At 42.3% G+C, this 15,014-nt stretch overlaps 1 protein-coding gene and 3 long non-coding RNA genes across 4 annotated transcripts in view; 2 read left to right on the forward strand and 2 right to left on the reverse strand.

Moving 5' to 3' along the window:
* CACNA1C (calcium voltage-gated channel subunit alpha1 C) overlaps positions 1 to 15,014 on the reverse strand; it is a 657,848-nt gene that overhangs the window by 473,190 nt on the left and 169,644 nt on the right. The gene's annotated exons all lie outside the window — the stretch shown is intronic.
* Positions 695 to 2,841, forward strand: LOC122224074. The gene is made up of 3 exons (XR_006204647.1): positions 695 to 1,119; positions 1,237 to 1,255; positions 2,810 to 2,841. It is a non-coding gene; the product is annotated as an uncharacterized LOC122224074 (long non-coding RNA).
* On the reverse strand, positions 2,502 to 3,768 carry LOC122224075. Its single transcript, XR_006204648.1, has 2 exons — positions 3,675 to 3,768; positions 2,502 to 3,177 (listed from the first exon to the last, which is right to left on the reverse strand). It is a non-coding gene; the product is annotated as an uncharacterized LOC122224075 (long non-coding RNA).
* LOC122224073 lies at positions 3,850 to 12,215 on the forward strand. The gene is made up of 2 exons (XR_006204646.1): positions 3,850 to 3,952; positions 11,895 to 12,215. It is a non-coding gene; the product is annotated as an uncharacterized LOC122224073 (long non-coding RNA).

Here is a 15,014-nt window from a genome sequence, read left to right on the forward strand (position 1 = left end):
TTCTTGGAAGATGACAGATCAAGCAGAGCAGAGAATTATCATACCAAGCTATTTGTGTTTCATGTAATAATGCCCTAATGATTCAATTAGCATTGATTCTTCAGCAGCAACAATATTTTCTGACTGATCCAGCAATTTAGTGCTCACTGTTGATTGATACAATTCCTATGTGTAATAAAGCAGTTTGAAAGAAATTTGTTTAATTCTTCACAAATGACTTTTTAAAACCTTTTAATTTTAACTTGATCTCCATTTCCCACTCTTTCCCTACCCCTGGAGGTCATAAGGGCCCTTTATTCTGAGTCTCCTGCCAGGCACCCCTGCTGCATTGGTCATCACGTGGCCAGGTCCTCCCTGCCCCTTGTCTGGGCATCTTCAGCCTTCACCACCCCCCACAGATGCTTGGTGGCTGCAGCCAGAGGAACAGATGGGGCACAATTGCTGAGCCTCGGTGAATGGTACCCGGCACACAGCCGCTGTGGAAACGGCCCAGGCGAGAACCACTGAAGCAGGCTTTCTGAAAAACTGCCCTGGTAACACCGCTAAAATTGGAAAAGAGGCAGGGTGTGTAGGGGGGCAGAGTGGGAGGCTGGTGGGAGAGAAGAAGGATGATCAAAAACAGAGAAGGGAACTAAAACAGACTATTGGAATAAAATCTCTTACCAGTTAAAAACTGGGCTTCCCAGGAAAAAAGCTGAAACACTGTGGCTCTTGAGCAAAACCCCAGGAAGGGAAGCCTTTGTGACCTCAGGGATTGGGCAAAAGGGCCAAGAGTCTGTGGTATCTCATCCTGACACTGTTTCTAAGCCCATAGTCTCCTCCCAGCTGTGGCTCCCACCAAGAGCCTTTCCAGTATGAAATACAGGGGGCAGGGGGAAGTGTGTGGAGGAGGAAAGCCCCAGGGGCTGAGGGAGGTGTTGTTGTCCCAACCCCTGCTGTTCCTCTAGGCAACCAATACACCACATGACAGTCAATGGCCCGTGGATGGAGCCAAACTGGGGTGCTCTGCCGCCTGGGTCCCCTTTAAACAGTTCTGCCGCCATTTCTGTGCCAGCTCTAGTGTCTACATCTTGACTGTTTCTATCGTCACTCCTCACCCGTCATGCTGTCCCAAGTCAGGTATTGTAACAGAACTAGAAGTAGTAAAAATAACTTGTAACGTGAAGAGCTGCTATGTGACAGTCATGATGCTATATATTATTTCATGTAATCCCCTTAACAACCTTCTGGAACAAGCATTATCTCCACTTTGCAGGTGAGAAAATTAAGGTTTAAGTGGTTAAGCAATTTGATGAAAGCCATTTAATAAGCTGAGGAACTAAGCTAGTCAAAATGAAAACCCTTGACCCTTAAAACCAGAGTTGGAGGTTCCAGAATCTCTCTACATTATCAACTCCCACATTTCAGCCATAGCCAAGGAGATCTCCTCCTAACTTCACCTCTTCTTCTCCACTTCTTGCAAGTATAACCCTCTTATTTTGCTTCTCAAAGAAAAAGATGGACAAAATCTCTTTAAAGACTCCCTTTGGGGGGCACCTAGGTGGCTTCAAAGGTTAAGCGCATGACTCTCAGTTTCAGCTCAGGTCATGATCTCGCAATCCGTGAGACTTAGCCCCACGTCAGGCTCCATGCTGACAGTGTGGAGCCTGCTTGGGATTCTCTCTCTCTCTCTCTCTCTCTCTCTCTCTCTCTCTCTCTCTGTCTCTCTCTCTCTGCCCCTCCCCTGCTTGCTCTCTCTCTCTCTCTCTCTCTCTCTCTCTCTCTCTCTCTCTCTCCTTCTCTCTCTCTCTCAAAATAAGTAAACTTAAAAAAAAAAGACTCCCTTTGGACATAGTAAGCTTCCACCCAAAGGACTAAGAAATCCAGATTCCCTCCCCTCTCTGAGGACAGTCAACCCCTTCCTCCCCCAGAACACTTCATGGATCCACCCAAGCCCATTCCACATTAACTGGAGCCTTCCAGGTCCCAGCAGAACTACGTGTTTATTCTGACTCACACGGGAAGGAGTCAGCTGACTGATCCCCTTCCAATTTTTCTCTAAGGTTCAGAGTGATTTTAGTGGAATTCCTCTCCATTTCCCAAACCCTTCACCCTTCACCACCTTTCACCAGCCAGAGAATGTATTATGAGAAGCTTCTGGGTCTGACAGAAATCAGATTGAAGGCAAGAACTGCTCCAGTCTTTCAAAATTCAGTAAAAGTGTATCTTTGCTCCAGTGTCACTATTTCTATGGGAAGATGGTGTCAAAATCAACTAATTACTTACTTCTTCACAGGAAATACTTATTTGCTTATATACACATCATGCTTCCTATCAATATTGGTTATTCTGAAAAGAAATGCTTCTTCCACATAACGTCTTCCCAGTTTCATGTGCATGAGCCCTGGTCCCAAACCTGATTCTGTTGGTTTTGATGATAAAGGCTAGAACGGACAGTCTGCAAGCAGCAATATTGTTTGGCAATTAAATAAACATACAAAAAAGAACACAAGGACAGCAGCAGCAGTCAAAACTGCATTTATTAATTTTAGGTTTTCAATATTAAAACCAGTCACTGTCACTTTTATACTCCTTAAAATGATTTGTAATAAGCAAATAAGAGTAGAGCTTGGAGGGCAAAGGAAAACAGTATAGGTTTTAATTTAAATCGAGAGAAAATTGGTTAATAAATGTTTTATCAAAGAATGCCCCTTCCTGAAGTTTTGCTTAGCAGTAAAAACAGTGCTGTTAGCTAACATTAGTTTCTTGAAACTTAGATATAAAGATGAAGAATAAGGTGAGTGAGATTAAAAGCATTGTCTGTACCCAGTCCTTCCTTAGGTCACATCTTCATAAGGCAACGTCATTAAAAGTGAGGTTCCACAGGAGGTAGGAAGACCTGTCTTTCCTTTCCAGTTGGAAATGTCTCAAAAGAGGTCGACCATTGGCCACTGGGAATTGAATGCTCAGTGTCTTCTTAGAGACTCAACACAACCCTCTGAAGTATTTCCATATCTGAAAGATGCCTTTCAAGAAGTCATGTGGCCAAGCTAATACAACTGAGTTCATTGTTTCTATCAAACAATAATAACAAATCAACATTTATGTCCCATTGGGTCATTTCGGTTTCTTTTTCCTCGGCTCCATCAACCATTAGGTCATCTCATGGGTCTTGACGGAGAGGTACAGAGTGCTTCTCTGATGGTGTCATCCAAATGAGAGGGAAAAAGTGAACCCATACCATCATCCCTCGAGCAATGGAGGCCGTGGAGAGAATTGGAAAGGAAGAGAGGTTCCAAATTATAGAAGATAGCTTTTTGCCTTAACGTATAAAATAAAAACCTGATCTAGAAAGCTACACTTTTCACTGATTCTATACACTGGAGTTAAGATTCCCCATGAGGCCACCATGTGGTGGGGTCACATCTGCCCAGGACCGTTCACTACTGGATTTGCCATATGCCCCACACCACCAGTAAGCAGATAAACCAAAATATCGACATATTAACACAGCAAGACTCAGATGTGGTTATCCACCAAAACTCAAACCAGAAGAACAAGAGTATCCCAAGGCACTGAAATATTCTCATGGTGTTAGGGCAGTTAGGGTCAGAAACCACCCTGGAGACTAACTTCAAGATTACAGGGAGGGGAGGATGTTCTGAGTGTCTAGACTCTTCACAGCAAGTGGACACCTCTGGTTGTAGGGATGAAGATATAGCAGCCTAGTGTAGGCAGGGCTCTGTTACCCCCCATCTCTCAGGAGAACAACTTGGTTCAACTATCAGCTCTGCTCAGGTTCCTGGGCACACTCAAGATTCAAAGGATGTGGTTACCATGGTGACTCTGCCTTTGTGATGGAATCTAACTTTGTGTCTGATCCCTTGTACATTGCTGGGGTGTGGCTGGGAGAACTGTATGTAATGGTGACTCAGAAAAAAATGAGGATTTAAACTAGCCCAGAAGTACTGAGGTAAGCCCAAGAACAAAAGAAAGATCCTTGGCTAATACACAGAAAAGGAGAACATTATCTTTCCATTTTCTATTAAAGTCCTATGAAAATTAGTTTTTTTTAACAGAAATTGATTACTCCCTGCTTCTATAGTTCTTTTCTTTTCCAATTGATCACTCATTAAATTCATATTGGTGTTAATGAGTCCTCTACTTAAATGCAAGGGTTTCTTCCACAGCCAGTTAAGTGCAATCTGATAGTGAAAATCATAGAATAGCCTACTAAGGCTTTGCAACTGGATGTGTGGACCACAAATTAGCCACATTGACATCACCTGGGAGCTTGTTGGAACTGGCCACACCCCAGAGCTGCTGAATCAGAATCTACATTTTACAAAGATCTCCAGACAATTCATATGCAAATTTAAGTTTGAGCCACACTGACCTTGACCCAAGAAGCACTGTGGATTTTTCTCTGAAAACCCTTGGGGCTGGGTTGAAATGGAACCTACATTACTGACAGTGTGTCTTTGGTATAGCAGGCTGGACTCTAAGGCCACACTGCCTGATCTCTGACCCTAGCTTCAGAAGCAAATGTTTGTGAGCAAATTTATTAACTTCTCAATGCCTAAGAGTTCTCACCTGTAAAACGGGGACAATATTAGTACCTACTTTATCAGGTCCACTATTATGTATAACAGAATAGTGCCAGTCCCATAATAAGCACTATATATGATAAGCAGATAGACGGTACCACAAATGTGAACTGGAACTGAAAAAAGCAAACTAGCAGTGGCTTCTACATCTCCTGTGCACCTAACTGCCTCCAGCCAGCCTGACAGAGACAAGTTGTTCATCATTTTATTTCATATGGCTCCTGAGGAGCCATATAGATAGATTTGAAGAGTACTACACCTTCGCCTGGTCATAGCCCTAAGTTAACCCCCATCTCCCCCATCTAGTAGGAGTATCATATAGGCAATATGTAGGGCAGATCCCCCTCCAGGGACTGTATGATCTCTGATCTCCTACCAAAATAACAACAATAAAACCCCCTAAAACAAGACAAACCCCAAAACAAAAAACTGTTCGAAATAGGCCAGCAATTAGAAAATATCTAACCCATGATTTTCTGGGTGAAACAATTAGCCCTGAGTTGCTCCAGCCCTTGGCATCTTCATCCCACAATGTCAGGGTTGGTACAGTGCCCAACTGCTGAGCTGGGTGCGAAGGGGAGAAAATCCGTGCTGGATCTGGGCCGAATGGCTTTCCTGACTTGGTAGCTCCAGATGTTAGCTTGTCGCTGTAGAGCAACTGAGTTAATTAGGAATTTCTGTGGAGTCAGAATTCTGAGCAGTAGGGAAGAAATGGAAAATAAGAATTCAAGAATGGCTACTCTGTACCATATACAGCATTTCCTCTCCACATCTTCCCTTGAGACAAGGCTTGGAGAGATGGGGAGAGCACCAGCCCTTCAAAGAATCAACTGTAGAGACAGCTGACAATGCAAGAGTGGATGTTTGGAAAATTAAGGAATAACATCAAAATTTTTCCCCGGGAGAGAGTTGGCTTGCCTCAATCCCATGAAGACCAAATACAGGTCCATAGCAAGGGATACTAAGGAACCACCTTCACAAGGACTTCACTCATAGCAGGGTGTCAAAGCATCCATGATGGCTATCATTTATGATTCTTACCCAGAATCTCTTGTCTCTTCCACTGCCTTGCCTGAACCAAAGCTCCTGGGAGGGATTTTTCCCTTGCTATCCTCCACCTCTTGCCAATTTACACTCTCTGCTACTTTTAATTGAAATAGTTAAGCTATGTAGGTCAGCTCATTTAAAATTCTCAAGGGCAGACCACTGCATTGCAAGCAGGATGGGGCATACAAAGTTTTTCTCTAAACTGGATTTCATGTATTAACACACACACACACACACACACACACACACACACACACACGCACGCACACACGCACACACAATTTCTGTGAAAAGCACCAACACAAAGAGTGAGATAGGCACTAAAGATTTCATGTTCATAATCCAGCCACTGGTCAACTACCAAGTTAAAGGTTGGAGAATTGGCCACCTTAAATGAATGGCATTATATGCTGAGAAACGTATACCCAATTACCCATCTTTGACACATCTGGCAAATGGATTCTCAGATGCCTATGCTACTTTTCAAGGCAAACACAGTTGATCCTATTGTCCTCCCATTTCTAACCAGAATGCATAGCAATCGACTTACCACAGCTCCACTGTTCCTCTCCTCCCAAGAACAGGCAATAAATTGGCCATTGTGTGTATATTTTGCATGCCAAAAACACACATGTGTTCAGTAACACAAAATACTCATAATTTAATGGATGCCAGAAAGGACAAATATAGAGAGAACACCCCTTAGCATCAGTTTTCAGCATTTCCATCTTTTCCAAAAGTAAAAGAGACCAACAGATGCTTCCAGACAATTGACTTGTTTGATAGGATTATATTGTCCAACCAGCAGAATCCTCTTTGCCAGAAACACTTTCTGAGCTGTGAAAGGGATTCTTATTCCATTTGTGCTCAAACAGTTAAAAGAAGTACTAATAACAAGCCAAAGTGGGAAGCACTGAAATAATGCCAGATTGTATTAAACCAGATGGGAAGTATAGGATACAGTGGGAGTGGGGATAGTCATGTCCAAGTGACCTTAAGTGACATCACTGTTTATCTTCTTCAATCTGAGCCTAGATCCAACTTGATGTACAGGTGGAGTAGATTAAAGTCAAGCAACAGAATCTTTGAAAACACACTTTTGCTGAAGGGATCCTTTTGGGGTTTGAGGCTAGTTTGAAGAGGAGTACTCTTATTCCATCTTCCAGCCTCCATGGGAGAGGGAAGCACTGAAGATGGAGCCCTATTTTTGCCACAAGCCTTTACTCCTTCCTGCCAGCAGACTCTTTCACACAATGATTAGAGTGAGCAATTAAACACCAAAAGTCTTTTCAAGTCAAAGTATCTGTCTCCAGCCTCCTTGCATAAGGCCTCAAAGACTCAACCACCCATATGTCAGAATCAAGTCATGGGCAAAGGTTTTTAATGATACCAAGTGCTATAGTGCTAGGGAACAGCCTGTTCACATTCTCACAATTTCTGGATCCAAAATCAAAATTAAAAATCCCCTAGGCTGAATCCCCTAGGTTTTAGAATGCTGAATAATCTTAAATGAGTTCTCATACTGTGCAGTGACCAAACAAGAGTATTGTCTCCTACATTTAATAGAAGACACTGTATTATAAGTTCCTCAGGAGAACTTAATGCACCATGGTGAGCCCAGCACCCACAAGGCCTGACACGTACTGTGTGCTCAACACATACTTGCTTCGCGCATGAGTGAAAGAATAACATTGATTCATGACTTTAATTCAATGGAATTTAAAATTACCACCAGATGGGTGACATGTGCATGGTTACAGATCTTTAAGACCACTGAGACTCAAAGTGGCAGGGTCACAAATTGTTAGTGGCTCATGACAAGATAAGGAGCTCATTGACTCACTTTCAAAATGTGAAGCTTCCTTCATCAAGGAAGTATTGATATAAAAAAAGTTGATAGCAATGAGCACACCTAGTGCCCAAATCTTGGTTTTTAGATATTCTCCAATGAAATAAACCAGGGCTCCTTGGGGGAAGTGTTTCATTTCAGGGTTGGGGAAGGAAAAATTCAAGATGATCTTGGAGTATCTTGTGGTCCAAAAGCAAGAAAATGCTTGAGGACTGAGGGCATGTTGAAGGCTATAGGAGTTGACCCAGAAGAGCTCTAAATGACCAAAGCTAGATCAATTTGAACAATAAAATAAATATGTGTAGTATTAGGTTGTGACCCATAGAATAAAATAAATATGACAGTGACATAAATTAATAATTGAATAAAGAAAGAAATAGGGAAGAAGGGACAGCTCTTCCTAATAGAAGAATGCCAATTAATAAATGTAGAGGGAAAGAAGACAATAGAAAAATTAGGCTAATGTCACAGCAATAAATGTTGCAGGCAAGATCTACTATGTATGCTAAAATTATAAGCATAAGTTTGAGAAGCAACAGAATTTGAACAGTCTCAAAATATCTCCCACAGGATATGTATTACTTAGAAATGGGGAAATAGCAGCTTTACGGTGGAGAAACTCCACAGACACCACCTTCACCAAGTGATGAAGGTGAAGGTCAACAGCACCAGCAAAAAGACATTCTAACATCTTCTGCTTCTATTATGATAGAATGCAAAGGGCACATTACTTATATGATATTCAGAAGTGATGCATGTATTCAGTATGCAAAATGCATTACATCAAATCATGGGGAAACAGACAAACTCAGATTAAGAAGCATTCTCCAATATAACTGCCCTGTACTCTTCAAAAGTGTCAAAGTCATGGAAAAAAACAAGGCAAGACCAAGGGACAAGCACATATTGGGGGAAAACTAAGGAGATTGCTGACTAAATGCCAGGTAGGGTTCTGTATTCGATCCTGGACCAGAAACAAAGCATAGGTGGAAAAACTGGTGAAATCAAAAGGAAATCTGAAGTTTAATTGAAAGTATTGTACTAATGGCAATTTGTTAGCTTTAATCATTATATTACAGTGATGCAAGATATAAACATAAGAGAAGCTGGGTGAAGGATCTATGCACACTCTCTGTACTATTTTTCAACTTTTATGTAAGCCTAAAAGTATTTAAAAGAAAAATGTAAAAAGAGGAGAAAAAAAGTCAGGTAAACTAAGCAGTGTTTATAGACGTAGTTGATTCACATTCTGCCACAAGCCCGTGATCTCACCATAGATTGGTAACTGGTTAACTTGTCTCTAGCAGCTGGGGCCCACATTTTGAGTAGTACTCTACTAAATTGTTTGCAATCTGCCAGAGAGGAATCAAAACACCCTGTTGTTCATGCATAATGAGTATCATTAGGTCCTATGTTCAAGCTTTGTACTTAGTAGGTATGTGTCACTCACAAAATAGAAAGTCAGGAGATGATGGTTCTGATTCTGCTCTGATTTTAAAAACAAAGAACAAAAACAAAATAGCCCCGTGTGCGACCCTGGGTAGATCACTTGTTGACACTAACCTCGGTTTTCTCATAATTAAATTGGGAAAATAACATGCGCCCCACCACCTTTACAAGGGTTGGTGGAGAGGGGGTGGTGGTGAAATGAGATAAACTGTATAGAAGGTTTTGCAAATCATAAAAGCACCATTTAACTGTAATGAATGTCTTATCACTCACGTATTTAAATGTCCCCCTTTTCATTATTTTCAGAAATGGGTGGCTTAAGAATTGGTTACCAAATGCACTTATTCAACTTTAGAAATTATTTCGTATTTACTGAGGACCTACTATGTTTTATGCATTGGCTGAGATCCTATAGTAAATATGACAATGAATTCCACATGGACTGTGGTCTCAGTGAGTTTCCAGCCTCAGGAAGGAGGATGACATACATGTAATAAATTACAACACAAACAAGAGGTGGAAATTGCCAGCTGCCAGGCAGGAACCCCACACAGATATGGGAAAGTAAAAGGACTTATGCAGCTGCTTTTCCCCTTTGTGACCACATAGTTCCTTTGTGTATATCTGTACAAATTGTTTCCAAAAACTAATTCCACACGGTAAATAATAAATAATTACCAGATTGATAAAGGGAAAAGAGATAAGGCTTTTGGAGTCAGAAACATGTGTTCCAATAATGGCCAGCACTTACTAACTGTGGGTCTTTGGGCAAGGTCTTGAACATCAGTTTCTTCTTATGCACAATGGGGACAATAATGCTACCTACCTCACAGAACCATTCTGATGATTAAAGGAGTTATTGCAAATCAAGCACTCAGAACAGTACTTAGCACAAAATGAGTACTACACAAGAGTTAGTTGTTTCTTCTTGTCTTGAGGAAATGTATTTATGGCTTTGTGACTGACCATGAGGAAAAATACCCCACAAAATCAAAAGAGAAAACTCTAGTTGTAAAGTCCTCTTTGCTCCAGAAAAGCATAGGTCCCCTTGAGCAATCAGGAGAGAGAGAGGACAAGTCAGTAGTGCACACACTTGCTGGTTCCTGAAGCTACCAATGGCCAGGGTGGGTGCTGTGTAACTTCACTCACTACTCTCACCTGCTCCTCTCTTAGCCTTTGGGACATTTTAGGTCATATTATCAGCTCTCAAGTCCTCAGAGTCTTCTTGGGAAGTTGGGGCAATCCACAGACACACACGTAATTTCTCACTTCTCAGGGACTGTGCTTCTAGGCTCTCACTCCATCCCCCCACTCTGCTTGAGGACACCTTTCCTCCTTGTCCGGCACACAGGAAAGCCACAGTGAAAGGGTCCCTGCCTTGCCCTCAGCATACCCTCAGATCTTGGCTTGCTCTGATATCTGACATGCATGGGTGCATCATGCCTTTCCCCACAATGTCCATTCACCCACAATCTGGACATGTTCAAGGCCCGGCCTGAGACTGGTGGAGAGGCCCACAGTCCCTCGCTTCCTGCTATAGTGTCTCCAGCCCACAGCGATGGGAAACCATTCAGACAAATAACAAGGAAGCGCCAAACCCACAATATGAACCATATTTCTCCAGGCCTCCTCCTCCATCTCCTCCACTATCCATTCTCATTTGTCCTTGTAACACAGGGCAATCACATTCTCTACTTACATCAAGGTTCTCCGATTTAATGCTGAGACACACATGTGCACACACACACGTGCACACACACACACACACACACACACATGCATGCATGGTATCCTTCCTCCATACGTGATTTCTCCACATGGCAACCACAGTCATCCTATTATAACACAGTCAGACCATGTTGCTGTCTAGCTCAACACTTCTAAAGGCTCTGTCTTGTTCCAGATAAGAGGTAATGTCCTTACCATGGCCTACAAAATCCTGCTCCATCTTTCCTCTAGTGAGCCCTCTGTCCCATCCTCAACTAGAGCTCCTCCTAGCTCATGCCACTCCACATGTGCTGGCCTCTTTGCCCTTCCCTGAGCACGCCAGGCTGCTCTCACCTCTAAATATTTGCTCTCCCAATTCCCTCTGCCTGGAATGCTTTTCTCCCAAATGTCCACCTGGCTAGTTCCCTCAAATATCCCCTTAGGAACCTTCCCTAATCATTTTATTAATAATTTAAACCTCCACCCACATCCACACCCCTATTTTCCTGTTTTACTTTTCTCCATAGCACTTGTCACCATCTAATACCATGTATTTTATTTATTTATTTATTTATTTATTTATTTATTTATTTATTTATTTTATTTTATTTACTGTCTCTCCCTACTAAAACCTAAGCTCCCCGTGGGCAGGAAGAGCTGTTCTATTTACTGCTAACTCTCTGGTGTCTAGAACAGGTACTCAATAAATACTTGTTGAATAAAGGAAAGAAAGAGTTTAAAAATATGTATACATATATACAAACACATATGCATCTATTCCTATATATGCACAGTATAGCTACTACTTTATTGAGCACCAACTACCTCCCAGGCACTGGATGAGGTCTGCATGAAGCACATGCACTTCCCATGGGTATCTAATTAATCCTTTCAATGAGCCTACAAGAAAAAATATACTGATGCACATTATAAAGATGAGGAAACTGAACTTGCCTAAGTGGGTCAGCAAGGAAAAGACAAAGCTGGATATGCCCTTCAGAACTCCAAATCCCATGCTCTCCCCCAATCAACACTGTGTCTTGTTCTCATGCCCTTCACAACTCTAGCCTGTTAATGATAACTGGCCAGTACATCAGCTGTCTTTCCTACCAGATTGAGCCTCCTGGAGGTCATGGGAGCGTCTTCCCTGTCTCTGTTTTTATAGGACCTACATGTATAGTATAGTTCCTGGCACATAGTCAGTCTCAATTACTCACTGTTAGAAATGCTAATTTTCCTCTTTCCTTGGCAACTAGGGCACATCTGACTCGAGTCAGATGGGAGAGGCATCCTGCTGCATTTATCCTCAAGGAAGAAAATCACAGACAGGCGAAGTGCAGCACTGCTCATCCCAGGCACCCACAGTCTCCTCACCCAGGGGACCTTGCTGACGCAATGACAAAGGTGGAAGATGGAATGAGTGCACCTGGAGGAGAGCTGAAAACTCACCTGTAGAGGCTCAAAATCTGGACTATGCTTCCCTCCTTTCCAATCTCCTTTACCTCCAAACTCCATAACTGAGCCCCTACATCTTTACACATGGCATGTCAACTAGATTCTTAGGAAACAGAAACTCAGACTTAACTCTTGTATTGTTTTATCATTCCCATGAGCTAAGACAGAGTGGAGAGAACACAAGGACCACTTTGCCAGCTCAGGCTGAGAAAGGGGAGTAGGGCAGAGTGGTTCATATCATGGACTTTGGAGTGGGGCAGACTTGAGTTCAAGCTCTAGGCAAGTAAGTTAACTCCTGAGCTATTTCCTCTGTAAGACACAGATTGAGCAGTACCTACTTTATGGAGGTGTTGTATCAGTCAAAAGAGTTTAGGATTCAAACTCAGGTCCATCTGACCCCAAAGCCCGGAAGCACATCACCAGACTACACTACCCACCTGGGAGATTCCTTTAGCTGGGCAGAGTCTCTGATTCCCACAGAGAGTCTGAAATGCTAAATGTCCTCAGGAAAGATGGATACTAAAGTACAAGAAACATTTTTCCAGAAAGTTGGACTTAGTGAAAGGGAGAAGGGGCTCTGGAAGGAGATCCTGGGCAAAGTCAGGGAGAGAGAATTTCAGAGAGGAGGGTGATTAGCTAAAAAGAGGAGGCCAGTACACAGAGAAAAACACAGTGGTCCACCCAGAAGTTTTGGAGTGAACACTTAGCTAGGATCACCTCCCTACACATGGGCCACAGTGTCAGCATAACAACAACATCTGCATAATTTGGCTATTATTGAAAGTGCTGCTATAAACATTGGGGTACAAGTGCCCCTATGCATCAGCACTCCTGTATCCCTTGGGTAAATTCCTAGCAGTGCTATTGCTGGGTCATAGGGTAGATATATTTTTAATTTTTTGAGGAACCTCCACACTGTTTTCCAGAGTGGCTGCACCAGTTTGTATTCCCACCAACAGTGCAAGAGGGTTCTCATTTCTCCACATCCTCTCCAGCATCTATCGTCTCCTGATTTGTTCATTTTAGCCATGAATTGATGAATGGATAAAGAAATTGTGGTTTATATACACAATGGAATACTACAAGGCAATGAGAAAGAATGAAATATGGCCTTTTGTAGCAACGTGGATGGAACTGGAGAGTGTTATACTAAATGAAATAAGTCATATAGAGAAAGACAGATACCATATGTTTTCACTCTTAATGTGGATCCTGAGAAACTTAACAGAGACTATGGGAGAGGGGAAGGAAAAAAAGAGTTAGAGAGAGGGAGGGAGCCAAACCATAAGAGACTCTTAAAAACTGAGAACAATCTGAGGGTTGATGGGGGTGGGAGGGAGGGGAGGGTGGATGATGGGTACTGAGGAGGGCACCTGTTGGGATGAGCACTGGGTGTTGTATGGAAACCAATTTGACAATAAATTTCATATTAAAAAAAAGAAGTCCACTGGATTGGAATTAGTTTCTCCTTTGATGAGCTTTTTTCATATTCTGTCTGAATTTTATGTATATGTAGTCATCTTTCTGTCTCCTATAAAGAACCCAAATACACTAAATCTTAAGTGCAGTGGTGCCTATGCAAATAATAAAGCATTATGAAATGAAAAAAAAAAAAAACAATATCTGCAATTGGGCCCAGGACAGGTATATGTTTAAGCCTTAGGCAAGTTTAGCACCTTCCACCTGGTCAGGGATCCAGGTGCTGCTGTTCAGATTTACTGCTTATAGGATGCCTTTGTTAGAAAAAAATTTGCACCACCATAGGATGTTTTTCAAGAACTCTCCTAATACCCATAGAATACTTGAAGCTCTTGCTGAAAAAACAACAGGGAGGGAGCCTGAGAACTAAAGGGCGATGGGAGTCAAGCTCCATGTGTTTAATAGCTGTTAACGACCCAAGCACAGTGAAGGACAAGTTCCCAGCCTGCTAGCTTCCATTTTGAGTCTCCTTGGAGGAAACAAAGACACTGCATAATTATTAACAATAGCAAGCCAGGTTTTAACCATACTGTGGGCTATGGTGACCAATAGTAGTTTTAAAATGTGCGATATTGAGAGGAAATCCAGATATGTATATGGGTCTTGAAAAGTTTGTATGGAAATTCTGTCATTGACAGGTGGTCTTTAAATACAGGTGCCTCTAGAATGCTGATATCTTCCAGAGAGAATGACAAGGTGTTCAGAATGAATGCAGAATTCAAAGACCTTGCCTCTGTCTTAGATCTACGTGGGGACCTTAGCCAAGTCATTTAACCTCTGAGTCTGAGTTTCCTCTAACGTACAATGGCAGCCATCAGTAATAGTCCCACCCACCATGAGAGCTAGCTTTCGGTGTCAAATGAGATCACACCAGTGAAAAGATGCTGTAAACTATGAAGAGAAACAAAAGTAACAGATAACTTAATTAATTTTGACAGATCTTACCACCCCTCTAGGAAGAAAACCGTGTGTGTTTGTGTGTGTGTGTGTGTGTGTGTGTGTGTGTGTGTGTGTGTGTGTGAGAGAGAGAGAGAGAGAGAGAGAGAGAGAGAGAGCTGACAGAGAGAGAGAGAACAAGACAGAGACAGAGAGAGAAAGTGAGAGCACTACATACCTGGGAGTTTAGCTTCTCTAAGAAGCAGCAGAGATTTAGTAAGTAACTAGACATCTCCACTTCCTTCTCCCAGTATTGGGGAAGTAAGTGGCATTCTTCTCCCAAAGGCCAATCTTTCAAAGTTGTTTAACTGATGGGGAAGTAAGATGCATACAGTCTTGTGAAAGTTCCTCAGGATGATTCATACTCAGATGATTTGGTGATTGCTCTTGTATGGCTTCCCTGCTCCCTAGGGCTTCACCCATGTCCAGCTTGACTGGGATTTCATTCTCATGAAGACCCACAATGCAATGACCACCATGTTCAGAAAGTGAAATGGTGGTTGCCT

Source organism: Panthera leo, chromosome B4 (genome assembly GCF_018350215.1).
Source record: "Panthera leo isolate Ple1 chromosome B4, P.leo_Ple1_pat1.1, whole genome shotgun sequence".
Classification (NCBI taxonomy): domain Eukaryota; kingdom Metazoa; phylum Chordata; class Mammalia; order Carnivora; family Felidae; genus Panthera; species Panthera leo.